The sequence below is a fragment of the Triturus cristatus genome, chromosome 7 (genome assembly GCF_964204655.1).
Source record: "Triturus cristatus chromosome 7, aTriCri1.1, whole genome shotgun sequence".
In the NCBI taxonomy this organism is placed as follows: Eukaryota; Metazoa; Chordata; class Amphibia; order Caudata; family Salamandridae; genus Triturus; species Triturus cristatus.
In genome coordinates this window covers 1117998719-1118021998 of record NC_140590.1, presented here as the reverse complement: position 1 = coordinate 1118021998, position 23280 = coordinate 1117998719, and the positions used below count along the sequence as shown (strand labels likewise).

Below are 23280 nucleotides of genomic sequence, written 5' to 3'. Positions count from 1 at the left end.
CACCCAGGCACTATCCTTGTAGTACTCTAATCATTCAGTCAGTATCCAAGTACTCATGCAGCAAGCCAGGCATTAGCACATGGACTGCCTCAAACCCCTATCCACTATGCATGCAGTATCCTAACTAACCAACACACTTATAGTTCTGCACTTATACATTCAACAACAAAAAAACTATATTTCAGTTTCAATATTTAAAATTTTTTTTTATTTCCATTTATATTAAAAATCTATAATGTAATTTAAAAAATAAAATATGTAAAAATAAACAGTTAAAAAACTGTAGAAAATCAGTATAAAAAAATACATATAACTATTATTACATTTAAAATTTATCATTTAAAAATCCTTCGAAATTCACTGAAAAAAACATAGGTTTCAGACATGTTATACTTAGGAATTAGCATTTAAAAATCCTTAGAAATTCACTGGAAAAAACCATAGGTTTTAGGGCTGTTATAGTTAGCTGGACATTTCACGTGTACAAGACCATTGAAATTCCTCCGTTATAGTTAGTTGTACTCACTATAACTCTCGCGCCCGCAATCCACTGCTTATGATGTCACATATTACATCATTCATGACATGGTCAGTGACATCACTGATGACATCTCAAATGACATCACTGATGACATCACTGACGACATCATCCACGTGACAGTCAGAAACAACGCATCATACACTAGTATAACCTTTCATCACTCACTGTAAAATACAGAGTACCATATTTGAATCCATTGACACACCAATACAAGTTTCTAAAAACCCGCTCAGTGATTCCTAGATCTACACACACATCTAATCACTTACCTATAGATTCACTCATGCATGCTGTCAATGATCAATAGAACACTATCAAATATACTTATACACCTATATCGACATTACACACCAGCACACATCCTATTCACTTATGCAGTCATCCTACTCATTTATGCAAACAATGAATCATACTTACATTTTCTCAGCTACACACTTATACAAACACCACTTCATTTATTCATATAGATAGTAACTCATACTTAGTGTGTTATAAAATCACTATTACAAGTAACCCTGGGCGTAGTTCGCAAAGTAGCACTTCGCGAAGCTACGCAAAGTGCAGTTCGCACTACGCGAGCTACGAGTAGAACTTCGCGAACTGCGTAGTACCTTGTTCGCACTGTGCCAGATGTCGTTTTCAATGATTGCACAGTGCGGACAAGCAACCGGCACTGTGCAATCATTGAAAATGGCATCTTGAACAGTGCGAGCTGTAGTTTTCTGCTGCTCGAGTAGATTTTTACTCAAGCGGCAGCTTTCTCAACGCGAACTGGTAGTTTCTCATCGCGAGCGGTCACGAGCATACGCGACCACTCGCAATGAGAAACCTGACCTCCACGCGTTGGGAATCTCGCCGGGAGGTTTATTTTCCATGCTCGCGATCGCCAGCTTGATGTTGCTGATCGCGAACAAGGAAAAAGTCTCGCAGGGATGTCATTTTGCTTGCTCGCGGTCGCCAACTTGACGTTGAGGACCGCGAGCAAGCAAAAAATGACCACAGCACTACGCTACGCGTGTTCACACTGTGCTACGTGCAATTTGCGTAGTGCGAAGTAGCGTGAACTTCGCAAACTACTAGAGCGTAGCGTAGTGCTTTGCCCAGGCTTAATTACAAGTATACAATTATCCATACAGTCACTCATACAATCACTGAGTCTTATGTATACCTCATATACCTACTGAATCAACTATTCACACATCTTTTGGCAGTCACACCCCCCCCACCGAACCACACACACATTCACCTTCCCATACAAATACTCAGTTAACTAATCAATAACTAATATAGACTTTCACATAGCTAGTAACCAACTGGTACAGCAGTTTACACAACAACAACTGACAAAGTGATACAGATATTCACACAGTTTTGTAACTATGCAATATATTTAGTGAAACACTATAAATTAGTCAAGTAAACAGTCAATCACACTGCTACTAAATCCTCCATCCAGATATTTATATTTATATCTCAGGAGTATCGCATCGCCTTTGCCATCTTCCTTGTTATAGCTTTTGGGAACCTTATCGCAACTACAGGTACTGTTGGGCACGAGAGTGTCGCATTTTGGGCATTGAGATCTTTTTAAATAATTTGTTATTATCTGTGTCACCATTTAAAAATTGTATTTTATAGCGCACTCAACCAGCAAGCACCTCAGCAGCGGGCTAGAGACACGCTTTAACAGCGACCCCTTCGCTGCAACGTACGAAGCGAGAGAAGCACTTCTCGCCGCCATTCACGACGAGGAAGTGAGGCCACGCCTACATTAGGCCACGCCCCCCTCACAGTATAAATACGCTGCCGACAGCGTGAAGCACTCAGAACCCTTGGAAATCTCCTGAGGCGGAAGCCGGGAGACCGCCGATCTTTTTAAATAATTTGTTATTATCTGTGTCACCATTTAAAAATAGTATTTTATAGCGCACTCAACCAGCAAGCACCTCAGCAGCGGGCTAGAGACACGCTTTAACAGCGACCCCTTCGCTGCAACGTACGAAGCGAGAGAAGCAATTCTCGCCGCCATCCATGACGAGGAAGTGAGGCCACGCCTACATTAGGCCACGCCCCCCTCACAGTATAAATACGCTGCCGACAGCGTGAAGCACTCAGAACCCTTGGAAATCTCCTGAGGCGGAAGCCGGGAGACCGCCGATCTTTTTAAATAATTTGTTATTATCTGTGTCACCATTTAAAAATTGTATTTTATAGCGCACTCAACCAGCAAGCACCTCAGCAGCGGGCTAGAGACACGCTTTAACAGCGACCCCTTCGCTGCAACGTACGAAGCGAGAGAAGCACTTCTCGCCGCCATTCACGACGAGGAAGTGAGGCCACGCCTACATTAGGCCACGCCCACACGCCCCTTTTTCCTCCTTTAAAGATGTGCAATCACCGGACGCGCAGCGGATGGGCGCAGCGGGTGCGCTGTCAGCGCGCCGAAGGCGCGCCAAAGGCAAGCCCGTCTGGGCCCGTCCGGGCCCAGACGGCCCCAGGCCCCGTTACTCTCCCTGGTGGCCCTCAGGAGCGAGTGATGTATACGGCAGATACATTACGCGCACTACGACCTAATAACATCCTTACCTGCTACCACACGTTTACCGCAGGCAATGCGTTCTCGACCTGCCCACGATGCAACCCGACTCCCTCCCTGAAATCTACCACACTCGCTCTGAAGATGGGACTTCTTAACTGCCGCTCCCTCCCCAAACATGCTACCGAAGTTAATCTTTTGGTCCAAAATCAGGATCTTGACCTACTGTTCCTAACGGAAACATGGCTATCCGACAACACCGACCCGGATGTCGTCGCGGCCCTCCCCACAGGGTATCATTGCCAAGCCCTAAATAGACCTAAAGGGAGAGGAGGCGGGATAGCTATAATTCACAGGGAACAATTCATTTGTAGGACAACTAACGCCTGTATCGAGGACTGCGAGAGTGGCCAATTTTCCATCCAAATCTCCCCAGCTCTCACCCTGGCAGGGCTACTGATTTATCGCCCCCCAGGTGCCCCTGGCAACTTTATCAATTCAATATTTGAATTTGTATCACAACTAGCTTCCTCCACCTCCAACTTCCTTATGCTAGGTGATTTGAACTTTCACTTCTTGGACCCCACGGACCGAGGAGCCTCGGACTTTAAACACGACCTAACATCTTTAAAGATCCATCTAGTGAACAACGAGCCTACCCATGAGAAGGGCCACCTATTGGACCCTATTCTCACCAATATAGCAACAGTTACTACCAAATCACCAGTGACCCTCCCATGGACGGACCATTACCTGGTCCCTTTTTCCTGGGAAATCAACACACCTATCCTCCCAACCCCTAAAACTAAGGTCACCGACCGTCAATGGCGCAAATTGTCACCTGAGAAATGGGCTGCCTCCCTTGCTGATTCCATTCCCGAACTTTCCTCTGACTCCAATACGGCTGACAAGCAATTTAGTGATTGGATTACTTCGTCTCTAGATACGATACTCCCGAAAACCACCACCTTCAAACAGCCCAAAAGATTATCCCCCGCTTTATGGTATACTCCAGAGCTTAAAGCTCTGCGCCAAGAGTGTAAGAAAACCGAACGCTCTTGGAGACGCGACAAATCAGGTACCAACAAAAACAGCTACTGTATTTCTCTTCTAACCTATAAAAACGCTATTCGCAAAATCAAAAGCGTGTTTTATCAGGAGAGAATAGAGAAAGCGGGATGCTCCAGTAAGGAATCATACGTCATCCTGAAAGAGCTTTTAAAACCTTCAGAACAAGGACTGGGTCTTCCCTCCGACCCCAAAGCCGACCTGGAGAAATGCCAACAATTGGCTAATTTCTTCCACGACAAAATCCGTCTAATTTTGGACTCTATCCCGCCCTTGAGCCCGGGGGAAGAAACCGCTTTCTCACACACGACATCCGCCTCGTGTCTGTCCACTTGGGGCCAGGTCACGATAGACGAAGTGAGAAATACGCTCAATTCCATGAAGAGCGGCTCCCCTAGTGACCCTGCACCTCTGCGGATCCTTAGGGAGGTAGCCCCCACTATCATCCCCTCCCTTACTCATCTGATCAATACCTCACTCCAACAAGTAGTTGTATCTTTGAGCTGGAAGAAGGCTGTTGTAAAAGCCCTACTGAAGAAGCCTTCTCTCGACCCTGAGAATCTGGCGAACTACAGGCCCATTTCCTTACTCCCAGGAGTCAGCAAGATCGCGGAAAAATTAGTTAATAGGAAACTCTCGCAGTTCCTAGAGGCCAATAACAAACTAAAAAATTCTCAGACGGGCTTCCGACCAGGGCAGGGCACCGACATCGCCCTCCTGGCAGCGGTAGAGGAGGCCAGAGCGCTATTGGATGGGGGAGGATCAGTGGCAGTGATCCTCCTCGACCTTAGCGCGGCGTTCGACACCGTTGACCACCAACTCCTTATTGAAAGACTCTCAGGAGTTGGAGTGGAAGGCACAGCCTTATCTTGGCTTGCATCTTTCCTGGCCCAACGGTCCTATCAGATTTGGGAGAAGAACGCCCGCTCATCCGAAATGCCCCTCCAATGTGGTGTGCCTCAGGGCTCTTCCCTGAGCCCCACATTATTTAATATCTATATGTCCACATTGGAGGAGGTTATCACCCCATTCGGAGTGAGCGTCGTCAGCTACGCTGACGACACACAACTAGTGGTGTCTCTGTCCCATCCCAAACAACAGAAAGCTGATCTCTTCAACTGCCTTACGCAGGTCCATCGCTGGATGAATAGATCAGCCCTAAAGCTAAATGGGACAAAAACCGAGGTCCTTATACTTGGCCCGAAAGGAACCGCACTCCCCCTGGACAGCTGGCCAGCCTGTCTAGGTCCTCCCCCTGATCCAAAAACAGAGGTGAAAAGTCTGGGTGTATGGATCGATTCTGATCTCTCATTCACCTCGCAAGCAAAGAAGGTAGCAGGGACCTGCTTTGGCCTTCTAAAATCTTTGAGGAAAGTCCTGCCCCTTCTTCCCCCTAAATCCGAGAAATTACTAATCCAAGGTCTCGTAATATCGAGACTAGACTACAGTAATGTGATTTATCTCGCCGCTCCCGAAGCGACCCTGAATAAACTTCAAAGAATTCAGAACACCGCTGCCCGGATCATCACAAACACCCCGGCCAGATCATCTGCTAAACCCGCTCTCAGACTCCTTCATTGGCTCCCCATAAGGGAGCGAGTCAAATTCAAAGCCTTGTGCCTCGTCCACAAAACGTTGCATAACCAAGGCCCCCCAGTTCTCAGCAACTTCATCATTCCTTACATAACCACCAGATCCCTCCGTTCTAACACAGAAAACCTCATTAATACCCCAAGATTTAGGAAAGCCCGATCAGGAGGACGACGCTTTTCGGTACAAGCTGCTCGTCTTTGGAATTCACTCCCCCGCGACCTACGTCTTGATCCTCAATATCTGCGCTTCAGGAAGTTGCTAAAGACGCATCTCTTTCCCTAGCTCTCATACTTCCCCGTGTTTGATTCCTTACCCCTCCCCTCCTCTGCTCTCAGCTCCCGTTCCTCAGGTCTGCTGAACTAGGGTTTCACTAGCGCTGGGATACTTCCGGGTGACTACGCGCTTTATAAAAATAAATAATAATAATAATAATAATAATATAACTACTCATTCTTCAATGCAGATTGCTATATATATAATACATATTTAACTAACTAACCAAACCACATTCACTGGATGATATCATCAGTGATGTCATCAGTGATGTCATTTGAGATGTCATCAGGGATGTCACCAGTGATGTCACTGACCATGTCATGAATGATGTAGTATGTGACATCATTAGCAGTGGATTGCGGGCGCTCGAGTTATAGTGAGTACAACTAACTATAACGGAGGAATTTCAATGGTTTTGTACGAGTGAAATGTCCAGCTAACTATAACAGCCCTGAAACCTATGGTTTTTTCAGTGAATTGAACTATGAATAGTTCAATCTAGTATTGTGTGAGACTTTTCTAGGGTATGCCAGGACTTTAGACCATTCCATGACTGTGACAGTTCTACCCAGAGCAGTTTCCCAACAAGTACGCAGTTTCATTCGGAGTGTACGGGTCATCTCCAGTTGCGATATATAAAACCATTTTACCTGATGCCTTGCAGTGCCTAGTGTGAAAAGTGAATGTAATATCACATGTGGCTTAGGTTCTTCTTACCTCCCTCCACAGCCCTCTGAAGGTACATAGTATTATCTCGTAGGTTAGGAAGTGGCCTGGTTGCAAGTCATAGCTCTCAAGCAGGTCCTCAAATGGAGCCAGGGTCTCCTGTTGGTAGCAGTCTCCCACTTTTTCCAGCCCGGCCTCGGTCCAGAGTTTCAACAGTGTCAAGGTTAGTAGAGTCTTAGAATGACAGCACCTCCAACTGCGTAGATCTATGGTGTGCAAAAGGATAAGTGAGGGAAAACAATGTCCGCATCTAGCATCTTTGTCTGTATGGACCACTTGGTCAGTTAGGTCAGTACCCACTGGGCCTGTATCCACCAACCATTGTGTCAACCATTGCAGCTGAGAGGCTAAGAAATAGAGCTCAAAGTTAGGTACTTTGAGTCCTCCCTCCAAGGAAGGGCGCTGTAGAGACGACAGGGTCACTCATCACCTCCCAATTTCCCATATCAGATCTCGTAGCAGACCATCTAGTTGTCGTAACCATGAGGCGGGGACAGTTATGGGGAGATTAGAAAAAAAATAAAGTAGGTGTGGCAGCATGACCATTTTAGCAAGAGAGACCCGGGCCATTATCGGCAACTGAAGCATGCACCAGAATAAGACATTTGATTTCAAGGACTGGAGATCCCTGCCCAAGTTGCCTTCAACAAGATCCTCCAGCGAGTGGGAGTCCTGGATCCCCAGGTTTACCAAGGTTGTGGGGGCCCAGTTAATGCCCACCATCAAGTCTAAAGGGGGAGTCTCATAGGTCAGGACCAGAAAGAGGTAAGTTTTACTGTGATTTACTTTGAGACCAGACAACAACTTAAACTGTTCCATCAGTCGCAAAGCAGTCTTGCTACCCACCGTTACATAATTGAGATAGTTCAGTAGATCATCAGCGTATAGTGTAAAGATATGAGTGTTTCCCCCTAACGTGATACCCAGTTCCTCACCGCCCTGTCAGAATAAGGCTGCCAATGGTTCCATTGCCAGAGCAAACAACAGGGGTGACAATGTCATGGAGACACTGTTTTCCCGGTCCATCCCCAAGCCGTGGGGTGTTAATATAGCAGCCTCACCCAGTTTACCCAGCTTTCTCTTAGGCCCATGTGTCTCATAGTTTCAAGCAGGTAATCCCATCTCACAGTATCAAAGGCCTTCTCGAAGTCTATTGACAAGACGGCTGCATGAAATAAATGGTAGACATCAGCATGGTATAGCACTGAGTACATCCTTCGCAGGTTGTATTAGGTGTTTTGGGCTGGGATAATCCATTCTCTACGGCATGGAGCAGGGTTGACATGTAGGGTAGCAGGCGGAGCTCTAAGATTTTACTAAGGATCTTAAAATACATGTTTAACATGGAGAGTGGTCGGAAGTCTGTAACTTTTGCCTCCTGTGTTGGCTTCTAGGTGAGGGGGATGACCAGAGCATCTTTAATGGTCTCGGGCAGGCATCCACATTTCTGAGATTTTGCGTATAGCTTCTCCAATTGTGGTGGAAGCTTTGCTATATAAGATAAGTCAAATTAAGCCACCGTGTCCCAATGAACCACCACAGTTGATGTTGCAGGGACTAGTCAGGAAGGCTAGTCTCACTGTCTCCCTCATCTTGAATCTGGGAGTGCACTCCAGCTGCAGGCCCACACCCTTTTCGCCTCTCCCACAATACAGCCTGTGTCTTGTTCGGACCCCCTGCACTCTCAATCCGATCCCGGGCAGAGCGTAGGAGTCACAGGGTACAAACAGTTAGCCCCACAATCAATCCAGGCCCATGCAGGGCGCAGCCTCCCACTGCCAGTATGGAGGAGGGGCCATGTCTCATCTGCTGTCAGTTGCATCCGCCATTGCACCCTCATGCCTTATCTACAGGCCTCAGCCATTTGATCTTCATCTGTGACACATCAGCAAAGCTGGGGGCCCGTGGCTCAGCGTCTGCCGAATGTGGCAGTCATTTTGTTAACACAGGTGCCGGGACAGACAGGGTGACGTAACACTGTCTCACTACCTCTATCCCCACTGCTGAGCATCTCTGCCGGTGCAGCAATGTTTCCCCATCCGAGCTGCAGTATCGATCTCGGGCAGCATGGGTAGGAGCTGAGTTTCAGCAGGATAAGTGTTGGGCTGGCAAGGAGCTGTAGGCTCACTCCTCTGCCATTCATGGCTCCCAAGCCACGCCCATCAACCTGAGGCGGCTTTTCTATTGGCATATCCTTATCATCATTTTTTGCGTGGTTTAACAAATGTAAATCACATTGCAAGACCAGGTGATTGCATAGATTACGTTTTGACCATTGCAGTTGGAGAAATGTGTGTAAACAGTTCTTACATATTTATATACAGATTTCTTAGATTAAATAGTGTAGGTTCAACAATGCAATCTCCACATTTGTAGTGTCCAACAAGTGGTGTAGTGCCCCAAAAGTCATGTAGTGTGCATTGGCACCTTGGAGATGGGAGGTATGCCCTAACCAGTGACAGTCAAGGCATACTAAATTAATATTTTGTTGTTGTTATTTTTTCCCCCTGGGTTTTAGCTTGAAAAACAGGTGATGGACTATGAGGTGGCATGTAAGCCTTCCTGGTGCTCCTCAGCTTTTTTGGGCTCTTGCTCTCCATGTAAACAAATTGGTAGATCAGGAAATTTCTGACAGATAGTAATTATGGTCCTGATTTATACCGATATACGTTGGTAGTGGCCTTAAGCAATGGTGTGTAATAGAGCCCTTACTAGTGGTCTTCATTCTAGGATGCCCAAAGAATAACTCTTGGTGAATCGGATTTAGAGACCACAGAATTTGATTTGACAAGTTTGCCGTGAAAAAAATGGCTCCTATATGAGTTTTTTTCTGCTGAATATCTTTAAAAATAATATGTTATATTTATTATTGATAGATCAAGGGTCTTTGTGAATGAGATCTCTTGACTCAAGACAATATAGTTTTTGGAGTGTAGCAGTAGAAACTTTACACAATTCTATACCTATATGCGTTTTTCTGTACCACTATTTTTCACCTGTTAGAAATCTTTCTCTAAAATATGGAGTCATAATTTTTTATCAAGCACATCCTATGTTCATGAAGGAATCAGCAAATTAAATTTGTATGTCAAGTGTAAATTTATGGATGAGCTTCTTCATAATTCTAAAAACATCATTTCATATCCAAATTCTATGTAAATTGAATCTTTATAAATTAGATTGTAATTGCTTTTGTTATTGTTCCTGCGGTATTGCATATTTTTATATTTAAGTGAGAATTATATATTTTTCCTACCAAAAACATTGTTTAAAATTTTCAGGTAACCAACGCAGTTTATCTTCCTGTAGCAAGATTATGATAAAGAATTGAACATCGTCAAATGCTTCCATCCTGGAGCAATTCTAAAAAACATTTGGCTTTTCAAAATCGCAAATACTTTTGCAGACGCACTTTGGCACCAAGATATATGCAATTATCTGAGAGCAGACTTATTAAGAGAGTTTGGCGTCACTATTTCTCAGCCCTTTAGTTTAGAGGAAAGTGTGGTCCATGTCAAATATTGACACACACAGCTAAATACTGGGATGATCTAAGCACATAACAGAATCCTTAATGTAATCAAAATGAGAATGTTCCAGACATCCTCCTCTTACCTTCAGCCCAAACCGGCATTCGATGCAAATGTCATGAATACTAACATCTCACATGGTCAGTAACTGCCAGACCAAGTGACCATATCGAAGAGTTTACCTCATTACTGATTTGTCTTTCTCTACTTTTCAAACTGCAGTTCAGAAAAACAAATCACCATAGCCACATATACCGCATATCCACCACCATTCGCAACCCAATAATCAGTCTTATGCCCTACCCTATGTTTTCAATCAGAATGCTGTGTTTTTATTCCTGGTTTCATATGAAGTTCTATGTTGCACCTGTTATTGAAGATACACATTTATTTAATAACAAATAAGTAAATAAATAAACAAATAAATGCACATATCAACTACTAGTGCACACTGATTTAGAAAATATACTCCTAAAACACATCTTGCCTCTACACTAAGTGATCCCAACCGTGAATGTACTGAGGATCCTTGCAATCTCCATTTTGCTCCAGAGGAATCAAGAGCTGAAATACATTAACAGAAAGAAGGAGAACCCTGGAAAGAGAATACAAAACATTGTAACGCTTGATATGGTGATGTGAGATGGAGAAGACCAAGTCTGCAGTGGCTTTGGTTACTGGACTCGTCTTTAGGCTGACTTTCAGGTTGGAGATTGAGTGATTTCTGGATACAGATGAGAAGTATCAGAGAGTTAACACATTTGGAATACAAAACATACCATTGTACAACCTAAAACCATTATCTGAACCAGGGCAAATTAAACCGCCATGAGACCAAACGTCAACCACAATAGCAATACCGATCCACAGAATGCCAAGGAGTGGGGAATACTTCGAAAAAAGGTACACAGATGGTAGTCAAACAACATGGGAACAACAAGATCAACGTCTAGACATAAAAGAACAGAGTTTGGCCTAAAACGGAGAACTAGGAAGGCAGAAAACAAAAAAGGTCTGGGATGAAATGTCAGGTGGTTAAACTAACCCTGGATGGAGAGCCAGTAAAACTACGCATTATTACCCGGCATGGTTTCATTATGAGTGCAGATTTTAAGCTTTGGAAATGAAACTGAGACCCCATCCTCACTTGCTTCTTTGCTGAAATTCTGACACCATGGCTGAATCCTGCCCACCCATTCCATAATTCACCCACTCTCTATCTGCATTTCTGCTAGTAAGCATTCAGGTAACACCATCTTACAAGTCAATTATAATCTCCGCATTTACTGTAAACAGAAAAGAGGGAGCAGAATGGCATACATACTTTTCTTCTTAATCACAGTGCTTTACAAAATAAAAAAGGATAGTTCACCTCTTTCTCAGCAGTTGAAGGACCAATATCAGTTACAAATTGAGATCAACAGATTCTTAACCCCTTCAGTGCCCATGACGAGCTGGACTCGTCATGGGCCGCGGTGGCGCTGTGCCCATGACGAGTCCAGCTCGTCATAGACCCCGCCCGCTAATTCAACGGCCGGCACAGGGCGGGGAAAGGGGCGGGCACTGAAGGGGTTAAATAGAAACATCTCAGATTTAATATTCATATTGGTGATAATGGGCTACATGACAACACCTTCTATATCCTGTCTCAAGTGAAGTGTGAGATATCAAATCTCCAAATAACAGAGCAGCCAACAATTGTTTTCACCACATAGTGCAGAAACCTCATGAGAAGTACTATACAGTCGATGCATTTTCATTATGTGTTTCCTATTAGCACCACCAAGCAGAGAATGGATATCCCATAGAGAATTCTTTCAGTACGTCCTTGTTCAGATTTGGGTCTTGGATCCAGTCTGTCTCCTTTGAACAAAGTTAAGCTTAACCTTGGGTAGCTATGGCTTTCACTCAACAGGGCTTGAACAAAGGAACTTAGTGTGAAGCATTTAACAGCACCAAATAATGGAATATATAAGCCACACAACACAAAAGAAATACAACATCAATTTATAAAAACTGAGTATACTTTTACAAATTGTTTGAGTCCAAGATGAGCAACATCTACTGGAAGGTTCCAGAAATGTGAATTTTCTAATATGTTATCACCTTTAATTTCAAATGCAAATAAGCAGTGGTCAACAAAAAGCTTGGAAACTTTTCAAAAGTTTGTAAAAGTGTGTTTGGATAATCCAGCCTGGCTTTGGTGACATAATCTGGCAAAATGAAGGTCTGAGGGCCCAATGTGGTAGAGTTGAACAGTTACCTGACCAGTAGATCATTTTCCAGTCCAGTTCAAGACTTTAAAGCACAACTGCCATAGACTTTAATATAGTGGTCCTGATGCTGGGGATGCAGGATGAAAAGTTGCTTAAAGATGCTCCGGTTATTGGGTGGACAATGGGGGTGCCTTTGTGGTGGTTCCTTGGTCCACCAGTAATGTGAGGAAACTTTAACTACTGAGGTCCGGGTCCCATGAAGCCATCTTTTTGCTGCAGTGGCAGCTTGTGGTCTCTGGGTACAGTGTTTGGAGTAACATTTAGTGTGGGATAGTGTCCTACTTGGATGACAAATGTGGACTTAGATGACACTCCCGCGTCCAGTGTACTAGGGGTACAACTTTTGCCCATCAAAGATCAGTCTCTTGGGGTATCCAGTGGCAGTCAGCAACGAGGTTGCAGAAGTGACTACCAACTTGCCGATTTGGGATTTTTGAGTTGTTTAGTCCTTGGAGATGGTTTTAGAGAACATCCAACTGATCCTTAGAGTTGCTGCTTTGGTCTGTGGCTACGGCATGTCTTTTCACAATGCCAAGAGCCACAGACACTGTCCTAAATTTGGTATCCCAAAAGTGCAGCAAGTGCAGTCCAGAGGATGGTGCAAGCCTCTGCATAGTCCATGGGCAGCAAGGCAGTCCTTCTTCGGTCCTCATTCCAGTTCCAATGTGATCGAAGTTTCAAGGTACCAGGGGTGCCATATTTATCCCAGAAAGAGTCCCAAGGGGAGCCACGCAGTCACAAGTCAATGGGCACCCAGTTCTGGTGATGACTTTCCAGCAATATGCAGCACCTAACAATCCTAAAGTGCACTTTTCTTCTCACTCCCAAGATATCAGCACCCTTTCTTGGCTGTTTGGAGCTTGATAGATCAACCTAGAGGGGTGGCTACATGTGGACTACTAGCTGTACCTTGTCCCTGTCTCCTGCTTGTCTCCCTGAACCAAATGCACCCCCTCGGTGTGTGAATACCATTTGCCCACCAAGGCGGCTTTCCCTTTGAAGCATATCTTTTGGCCTCACACCTTGAGTGGCTTCAAGCAAGGGGGAAGTGGCACCTATTGTTTCCAAGTCTGGGAGTTGTTCACACTAATCCCCAGGTGGGCATAAAGCTGTCTGTGTGCCAGTGTCAGTGTGAGACTAATGGACTAGTTGGGTCACAGAGTGGCATCTTTCTAAAAGATGTATTATTTTATTAGTGACATTAAGGTCAACCTGGGCATCATGTCAGATTTAATGCCATGATTAATTTGTTATTTTACAGTACCTAGTTAGGTAGTCCAATTCAAAATTTTAATGAGGCTGGGGTGCTAGCAGATAACCCTGAATTAGCCAATGTGGCTACTATCTTTTTCACAGCAAAATGACAATTTGGAGTTTTTCATGCTAAGACATGCATAAGTTAAGCCTGGGCAGAGCTGGTGTAGTGCCTCTATGCAGAGTTCCATGGAGTTGGGAAAAAAACTGTGGAACTCTGCTTCCTCCCCCTCCCTAATTAATTATAATTAAACAAACAAGTCTTTTACCTGCTGTGGCTGCCTTCTTCTCACAATTGCTGCTCTCCTTCATCGTCCTCGCGTTCCTTGTCTGTTGGAAATCCCTATGTTGTGCGTCTTGATTGTGCGCATGCGCACGCGCAACATGTACAACGTAGGGGTTTCCAATAGAAATGGACTGGAAAGTCAAGAAAGGAGAGCGACCATGCTGAGGAAGAGGCAGCCACAGTAGGTAAGTGACTGTTTCATAAATTTTTTATTAATTAGGGAGGGTAGAGGGGCCGGCTAACCCCGCTCTGCCACAGAGTAGGAGTTTTCCCTAAACTCCTCATTAGCAATGGAGCACGGAGTACGCAAACCTCTGTAAAATCCGCTGGCGGAGTGGAGTTACCCGCCGGGGGTAATATAGGTATATACTTGATAATATACGGCTCCCTGACATGGGACTCTCTAGGCCTTCCTCGGGGGAGACTTACAAATACTGTTAAATGAAGTGGCGGCTTTACCATTTGTTTTAATGGCAAAGTCGAACTGGAGGTGTAAAACTGCCCTTCCAGTCTGCAGTGGAAGACTAGGAGCCATTTTGTTCTCTGGTACAACCAGAGTGGCGCAATCAGTGCTGCAGCCCTAGGTGGACACAATGCCTTTCTTGCCCTATGTACCATGGATGTCATATACTAAGGTCTTATAAGTAAGTCAGGAGTTCCCAATTGGGGATAACCAATTTCACATGCTCGTAAGGGGTTATACTACTGGCACTGAGGTCTGGTGAGCAGACCTCAGTGCATTAGCAGAGTCAAAAAACTAGCAGCATAAGTCCAAAAATGTGTGGGTGAGCATGCAATAAGAGGCATTTCCTCACAGTCCTGTAAATATATTTTAAAATTTTAAATCCCCCTATTGCATATTTGTCAACATGGAGAGACAACTGACATTAGTTAATGACAAAACTACTCTCAGGGCCAGTCAATACGGGGTCACAGTAGCAATGATTTTACTAGCCCAGGTGCTTGGAGGGCCCAAAATCCAAGACTAAAGAAGGACCTCTAATCTCAGGAGAAATTCAATTATTTGTGCAAAAGCTAAAACCCTGACCACAACAAAACACAGCAAGTCTGCTTTCCCTATCTTATGTTTTTATCCTTACAAATACATTTGGTGGCAAATTCATAAATCACACAAAATGCTGTCCGTTGAACATAGCTAACAATAACACCATATCATTCCACTCATTTGCAATTTATCCCCCCAATAATTTCACACCATGGTTCCACTATTCAAAATTGTATGCAACGATAAAGCAAACACAAACTATCCCCATTACTTTTACACTGAACACCCTTTCTCCCATCTGTAATTACAGTAGAACCAGATGAGGACTAAGGGTGCCATTTGGACTTAGGCAGGTGATGGCTTTCTCTCCCTAGGCAGAAGGCTGCACTACAAATGTAGAGATCCAAGGCAACCATTGTTAGATATTTGAGTCTTTAGTGGAGCCACCAGTGTGGTAACTCCACAGAAGATGCACAATATTGCTTAGTGGGTGTTAAGTTTGTTCTGCTTAATGCCTGACAGTCTGTCAAGTCAGACATTTGGCCACTGGACACAGCTGAGTCAACACCAGTGTAAATTTGGCACTCCTGCCATCTCCACATGGGTGTCAGAGAACCGTGAGTTTGGTTTTCAAGTACACCAGAGATTTAAGGCATGGCTCCAGCTCCATTAATCTAAATGATATGCTTAAATGTATCCAGAGCCATCAACAGAAATATACTCCAGATAAACAGTAATGTAAAATGCAAAACGTTCCTAGTAGGACACTAAACCTCAAGCCTTTTAAACAAATGGGTCCAAGACACCATTATCCAAACTGAAACGGGCAGCATCCAAACAATATAAAACATAACATAATTTGCTAAGCAAAGCTAAGGTCTGTTTCCTCAAATACAATGTAAACATTTCAAGCATGCCTGCCATCAATTACCAAAATATTCCCAGATTGCACTGACAGAGAACTATTCTTAAGCTCAAATTAAATTGAAATGAGACTTCCATTTTTGTTAAGGATTTCTGACATATATGATACTTGTCACTGCAAATCTGTCAAAACCACTGGACCATACTCTCACGATGACCACAATGCTGGATTACGATGTCACCAACAGCAACCATTCCCAGCATTTTCTCTGTAAGGCAATTTGTTGCATCACAAAATACGAAGTTGAGCATTGATACTCACTGCCTTTACAATTTTGGATTATGTACTAAATGATCATTTATTTGTATTATTAGCACTTGTTTTGACTTACCTTTGGTCAAGTAAATATCAGATGACTTTGGAAAAGTGCTTGTTAATTCCATAATTCCATGAAGTTTTGAAACATTCCATAATAACTTAATCTCATTTGACACAGAGCCTCATATGCTGAAGAGTACTTATATATCACTGCTCCACAAAGGAGAGTGTACTATCATGAAGAGTGTGTGAGTTACAAAATCTGTGGTCTGTAAAATCATGAGTTTTGTGGGCACTTGAATTGGATGCAATGTCAAACATACTTTGGGCATAATACACATGACTGAATAAAAAGGTAATATTGAAGATAACTGAAGGCCTTGCACAGCTTGATCTGATTGGAAGGTAGCTGGTGCAGCCCCAGAGTCAAGAACATTGAACCCTAACCTAGAAAACATTCTGCATGAACACAGGTCATGCAATGCTGGTTTGAGTGGCACCCTGGCTGGGCCAAGCACATAGGCATAGGCCATGTTTTTTGCATTGAGGCTGTAGACCCAGGTCCAAGGAGTACTCTCATTTTGTTCTGTGGAAGAGAGCAAGGTAAAGAATGTGGCCATTGAATGTGAGGATATTGCTTGAATAATAGCAGTAACGTTTGTGACAGCTCAGAGGATACAACTGCATTATATTCATCATAGAGAGGTCATTATAATTTTCACACTTTTGTTCTAGTTACTTATAATCAAATGAGAAGGTTACATAATCTTTTGACTACTTTAAAAACATGTTTGAATTGGTTTCATATTATTTTCCTAGTTGAAACGTTCTGTTGCAGCAAAGGTTTCATATTCTGCACCTCTTTGTATGTTGAAAGAAACAGGGATGGTGTTTGGCCTGTGACCGTGCAGACGTTAAGAGTGATGTGGTGACTTACAATTATTTCAACTGTAAAGTAATTGACAAAAAGCTGAAGAGTGAGCCATCCCAAATTTCTCTTCTTGCAGTTTTTTTCACAGGAAAAAAAGAAATATTAGACCAACAATTGTACAAGATATTCGCTACCCTTCATTTGCAGCCATTATCAATCATTTTGAGAATATCAAAATATTAGTTAGGTTATTATGATGTAAACCAAATTTTCAACACATTTAAGGAATAAAAAAAAAGTACCTCTTAACCATTGTGATTGAGGTCACCACAACAGAAGCTTCAAAAGTGAGAAAACCCATATTGCATCCTTCCTGGATACCGCCTACAATATCAAATTGTGACATATTAGAATTACAGAAATCTATGAAGAAGCCCATCAGGCCTGTGAGACAGTTGAAAAGTGTTATTAATGGTGGGGTAATCAGTCCATAAAATACAATTCATAAGATGTAGAAAACTAAGAAAGATTCTTCTCAAAAGGTAAATTATTAAGATATTACAATAAAATAACTCTGAATAATGACTAATAAATAAAGAAATATTACACTCCTCATGAGACTGATGATAGAGACAAGTCAACAGCCAGAAACCCTCTACTGTGGCCTCACATGCCACTTCTTTGCTCCATTTTGTATGAAGTAAAAGTTGAAGACAAATTAGCAAGAAAAGGAAACTCTGATAAGCACACACACCTAAAACTTGCTTGCAAAAAAATACATATGCCGGAGTTTGTTATAGAAAAGGGGAATTACACCTATTTTATCAAGGGTACGATCTAGGTAGGATACAACAAGTACCCAGCATGTAGGACATTAGTTTACTGATAGAGCTGAGCAATGGTGGTGATCTTAATTCATCTCTACATAGAGTGATTCCTTTATTGTGGTGGGTTATTTACAAGTATCAATCTTTTTGGTTTTTTCAGTTTATTAATGAAAACCATCAATCCTGTTCCTAGTGAACCGAGAAAATACTTACTCTTAAATATCAAATACCTAAGGTATGAGTACTGAATTCATTACATTCAAAAGACTATTACATTTTGAGTTTAGTAAACGACCATGAGAGGAAATCAATCTATTTTCTTAGTAAGATTGTGATTGAATACAGAGGGGCTGATTATGATGTGGCCCGTATAGGCTCCTACGGAGCCGCATCTTAATGGGCCGTGCGGTTTCCTTTCCGACCACCTCATTATGATGGAGGTGGTTGGAAAGTAAATCGTCTAGTCATTCTGGCTGAATTCCAGTTGGAAGCCAGCCAGTAATCTCAAGGGCAGGCTTTTCCACTCTGGAAATTATGGTGCACATTTCTGACATGGTTTTCATGCTGGCCTGTCTGACATGGAAACCATGTCAGAAAGCATGTTTGATGGCCCCCAGCAGGGCCCCCCTTGGTGCACGGCCTCTCGTTGGAGGCCGTGGGTGTACCTATGGTGCCTTGCTCTTGATCCCTGCACCTTGTGGCAGGCACATTGAGGTGCTTACCACGGGGTACTCCTCCCATTTCACTATGGGAACATGCATTATGGCCGGTTTGCGGCCATAATGCATGCTCCCATAGTGAAATATAGGAATGCGACTGAACAGTGTTCGGTCACATCCTAAGGAGGTGCGAAATCAGCCCTTTAGTGTCATTTATTATAGAATTTCAATTGTTGATCATGCAACGAGAGCTAGTTGCACTTATGACTCCCTGTGAGGAGTAGTGTTTGTGGAGTTCAATAATAGGCACCCTAGTGGCATTTACTCTTGTTAGCATCTTATCTTACTTAACTTGAAGGAGCAGAGAAGCATTCTTACAGTCATTGCCACCCCTGCAGCAGTTATCCTCTTCAACAACCCATCTACAGTGGTATTCTCTAACTATGAAGCATGTGTGACAGATTTTTTGTAAGCCAGTATGGGTAACCCTACCAGAAGATGGACTGTGTAATGGGCTTTATGCTGATAACACAGTGCAGACATGCATGTGGTCCTTTACACATTCGCTTTTTTCTTTGAAAATCACTACAAAGTTCCAGCTGAGGGGACAGCTATGTACCACCAAGCACCGCAGGGGAGAGGACTACAACTCCCATCCCCTCTTGCCATATTTTCTGGATTCACACATGAAAGGGGGACATGGTCCCCCACTTACTTGTACCTGTCTGCCAGTTCCAGCTGAGGGGAGAGCCATGCACCACCAAGCACCGCTGGCTAGAGGACTAAAACTTCCATCACCTCCTACCACTATTTCTTGGACTTGTATATAAAAGTGCAACGCTGTCCCATGGCATGTGGCGCATGCGGGGACGCGCCTGGGCAAAGCCTGGGCCATGGGCGGGCCACTCCTTGCCTGTTGGAGCCCACCAGAGGTTGGGCTGGGCCACCTCCCTAACTCCTGGCAACCGACCTGCCCAGTGCTGTGTTTGACACCAGGATCGTGATGGGCAAGAAGAAGATAATCACTGCATCAACCCCAGGGGTAACCATATCCATTCTTGACTCATTTTTAACAACAGCCAGTAACGCAATTTCTATAGAGATCACCTTGGAGAGCGAAGACTCTCTTTGGGGGTTGGTGCTTATGAGGGGACTGTAGGTATGTGTGCCGCCATAGTTACTGAGCCTAATATTAACAGTGTAACCCAGGGTGTATTAGAGTGCAGTAGCTCGCCATTAAGTGCAACAGCAGCCTCCAAAGACACCCCCATTTCTCTTGGCCTTTTCCCACTTTAGAGAAGTATACCTCTTTACTGACCACAAGTGGCAAGATGAAGAAAGGTCCTTATAAAGAACCTCCCTCCTCAAAACCAAAGAAACCAAGGAAATCAACACCTTTACAGATTAGTTTAGAGCCTGGAGTGGACAATCTTGAATTGTCACAGTCTTTGGCCACTCTTGAGGACATTTGAGCTAAGTTATCCTCTATGTTACACTGTTTTTGCTTTCTAACCTCCCGATTTTGACTCGGTTTTTGCTGGTGTATTGATTCTGTGCACTTTCCTCACTGCTGTCCAGTGGCAAAGTGCAAGAGCTCCTGTTATAAAATTTGTTATGGAATGATGTTTCCATGATTGGCCTATTTGATTTATGTGTCTGTCCCTAGTAAAGCGCACTGCGAGTGCCAGGGCCTATAAATCAAATGCTGTTGGTGGGCAGCAGCACTGGATTGTGCCACCCACACAAACAGCCCAAAACGTGTAACTCTGGCCTGCCATTGCAGAGCCTGTGTGCAGCCTGGGGCTGCCATGTCGACTTGGCAAGTGCACACACTTCCAAGTCTCTAAACCTTCCCTGTTATACATGTTAGTCACCCCTAAGGTAGGCCCAAGGTACTCCTGTGGGCAGGGTGCATTGTATGTGAGAGGTATGAAATGCCCTGGTGTGTGTGGCATGTCCTGATAGTGAATTACAGCCTACTTCGTTTTTCACTATAGAAAGGCTACCTGTTCCCCATAGGTCAGAATGGGCAGGTTGATTATAACATCCTATAATCCTAACTGACCCAGGGAACATGTTAGGAATTAGAGTTTAGTGTGCCTGAACTCAGAATAATAAAATACATCTTTAAGTGAAGTTGGTTTTAACATTCTGTGTTTGAAAATACCACTTTTAGAAAGCAGGTATTATCTTACCTAATCATCCAACCTGCCTCTGCTAGCTTGTGTATTGTCTGTCTGGTGTGTGAGTGACAGGGGCTGGGGGAGACTCCAGGAGACAGGGTGAGTCAGCACAGGGCTGAATAGACATATCTACACATAGATGGGTGGGAGGAGTAGCACTTGAATAGGGCTGTGACTACCTACCACAATGTTGGCTTCACCTCCTGTGGTGCGTCTGATGACCCTGGGCCACACTGATAAAGGAAGAAGGTTCACACTGGCAGAATGCACCCAGAACTGGTTTGAACTAGGTACAGGCCCCTCTGCCTTCAGAGGACAAAGGATTTGATAGTATACATTTTTTGGCCCAAACCCCAAGACTAGAGAACTTCAGTTCAAACATGAAGTTTATTTAGACCATTTGGACCTTAAACCCCAACTCATACATTGTCATCTAAAACGTTTACACATTAAAAAATCTTATTCCTAACATTAAAAATCATATTTTCCTTAAAACTTCATTCCAAACAGTTTTAAAACACAATAATATTTCATTTTAGATTGCTATATGCTTTTCTGCATTTATGTCTCTAATGAAGTTGGGAACTTATATACACCCTGCATATATTTCCCAATGGCTATCGCAATATCCGCAAGAAGCTCCCATGCTTGCAAGCGCGCCTTTACATCATACTTTAAAAAGATCGGGCGAAGAAATAATTAACGTACATTATAAAATTTTCGACAATCCAATAAAATGTGTAGAATGTTACATTTCATCCCCATCTTACACATGCATTTACCATCAGGTTGCAATAGTTCAGATTTTATTGCACTATTTGTTACAGCCAGATTAATACCAATTCTTTTCCTAAGAACTTCCATTCTTAACCTTCGATTCGGTAATATGTCTAAGTAAGGATAGCTTATGTCTTTCTCCCAGCTATTGCTCATAAATTTTACCTAGTCGTTCTTACTCAGATACTCCCGGTCTATTGCTCTAGACAATTCTTTTCCCTGCATTTTAAGAACACTCTTTATTACATTGATTTGTAATGTCTTCAGATCTATTTTCACCTTCAGGTGGTCACAAATGGACTGAAGTTTACTTCTTGCGGTTTTCGCCCATTTAGCTCACTAACTTGAATTTCTTTCATACACCATTGAGATACCTTTGTGACCTCACCAAGTCCTAAACGATTCTAAAATCGAAGTAAACTTTGTTGCACCTGAACATTCCACGCTGTCAGGCACGATTCCAGTCTAATTGCTTGGATCATTGTCGAGCTTGGAAGGGACAATAATGATTTTAAACATTTCCCTTCCTCCTTACCCCAGGAGCTTTTACCATCGATACAGAACATTTCTGAACCGTATTGGAGTTGCGGGGCAATCATTGCTTTATAGGCCGTCAAGAGGAGTTTATGGGACATATCTCCATAACTATGACTGAATCTTTTCAGCCCACATACCACCAGTTGTGCTTTTATTTTCTGTGCCTCAAGGTGCCTACCCAACTTCAAAGAATTTGTAAACCATATTCCAAGATTTGACTAGAAAACTTGCTGGAATCAAGAAACCTGCCAAGAAGAAGAGCTGCCAGGAGGAGTGCTGCCCCTTTGCTGTGTTGTTGCTTTGTTGGGTTCGCCTGCAGCTGCTGCTTCTACCTTGGGCAGTGAAAGGACTGGACTGAACTTTCTCTACTTGTGCTGAGTATCTCCAATGGCCTGAAATCGAGCTGGCCTCCTGTTCTGAAGTTCCAGGGATTGCAAAGGCTTCACCAACCTCTCGGTACCGCTCCTGGAACCGTTGTTTCAGTTGCCACACAGGAGAGGGAACCGCGACCGACTCTGTCACCGACTCTGTCGCTGGCCTTGTGTATTGAAGGCACCGCAATCCGCACCGTCCACATTTTGAACCGCAACCCGGGTCTCACCGACAACAACGACCGATGCTGCCCCCACTGAGCCGCTGTTTGCACCGTAACCTGTGTACACCGCAGTCCGCACCGCCTCACTTCACTTTGCTGGCCTGATCTCGCCGACACGGGCGCCTCTGACACAACACCCCTGACCGCCTCGTCCCGCACAGCCGCCCGGGTCGACCAAAGCCAATTCTCACCAACCGGCTCTGTCGCCTGAATTGCAACCTGCCAGCATTGCATCAAGCATCGTCTCACCCTTCACCGCACGCCTTTCTCTCACCGAAGCCGTCTGGAAGATCATCACCGAGCCACTGCCTGCACCGCATCGAGAGGACACCCTGCCCTTCACCGCTTCTACTTTGCATCGCAACCAGCCAGCACCACATCGAGCACCATCTCACCCTGCACCGCACACCTTGGTCTCACCAACGCCATCTGGACGATCGTTGCCGAGCCGCTGTCTGCACTGCACGCCTGGCTCGCACTGCCCTGTGAGCCGCAATAAGAAAGGTACTGTGACCGAGTCAGTTCACGTTGTTGCTGGCTCGTACTGATGCAGTCA

General features: G+C 44.0%; 1 long non-coding RNA gene across 1 annotated transcript in view; it reads right to left on the bottom strand.

Annotated features, from left to right (window-relative positions):
- Nucleotides 1-23280, bottom strand: part of LOC146811183 (uncharacterized) — a 130554-nt gene that overhangs the window by 61821 nt on the left and 45453 nt on the right. Inside the window, exon 2 of the long non-coding RNA XR_014965788.1 lies at nucleotides 17449-17530. This is a non-coding gene — a long non-coding RNA (uncharacterized LOC146811183). The remainder of the gene's footprint in view (nucleotides 1-17448; nucleotides 17531-23280) is intronic.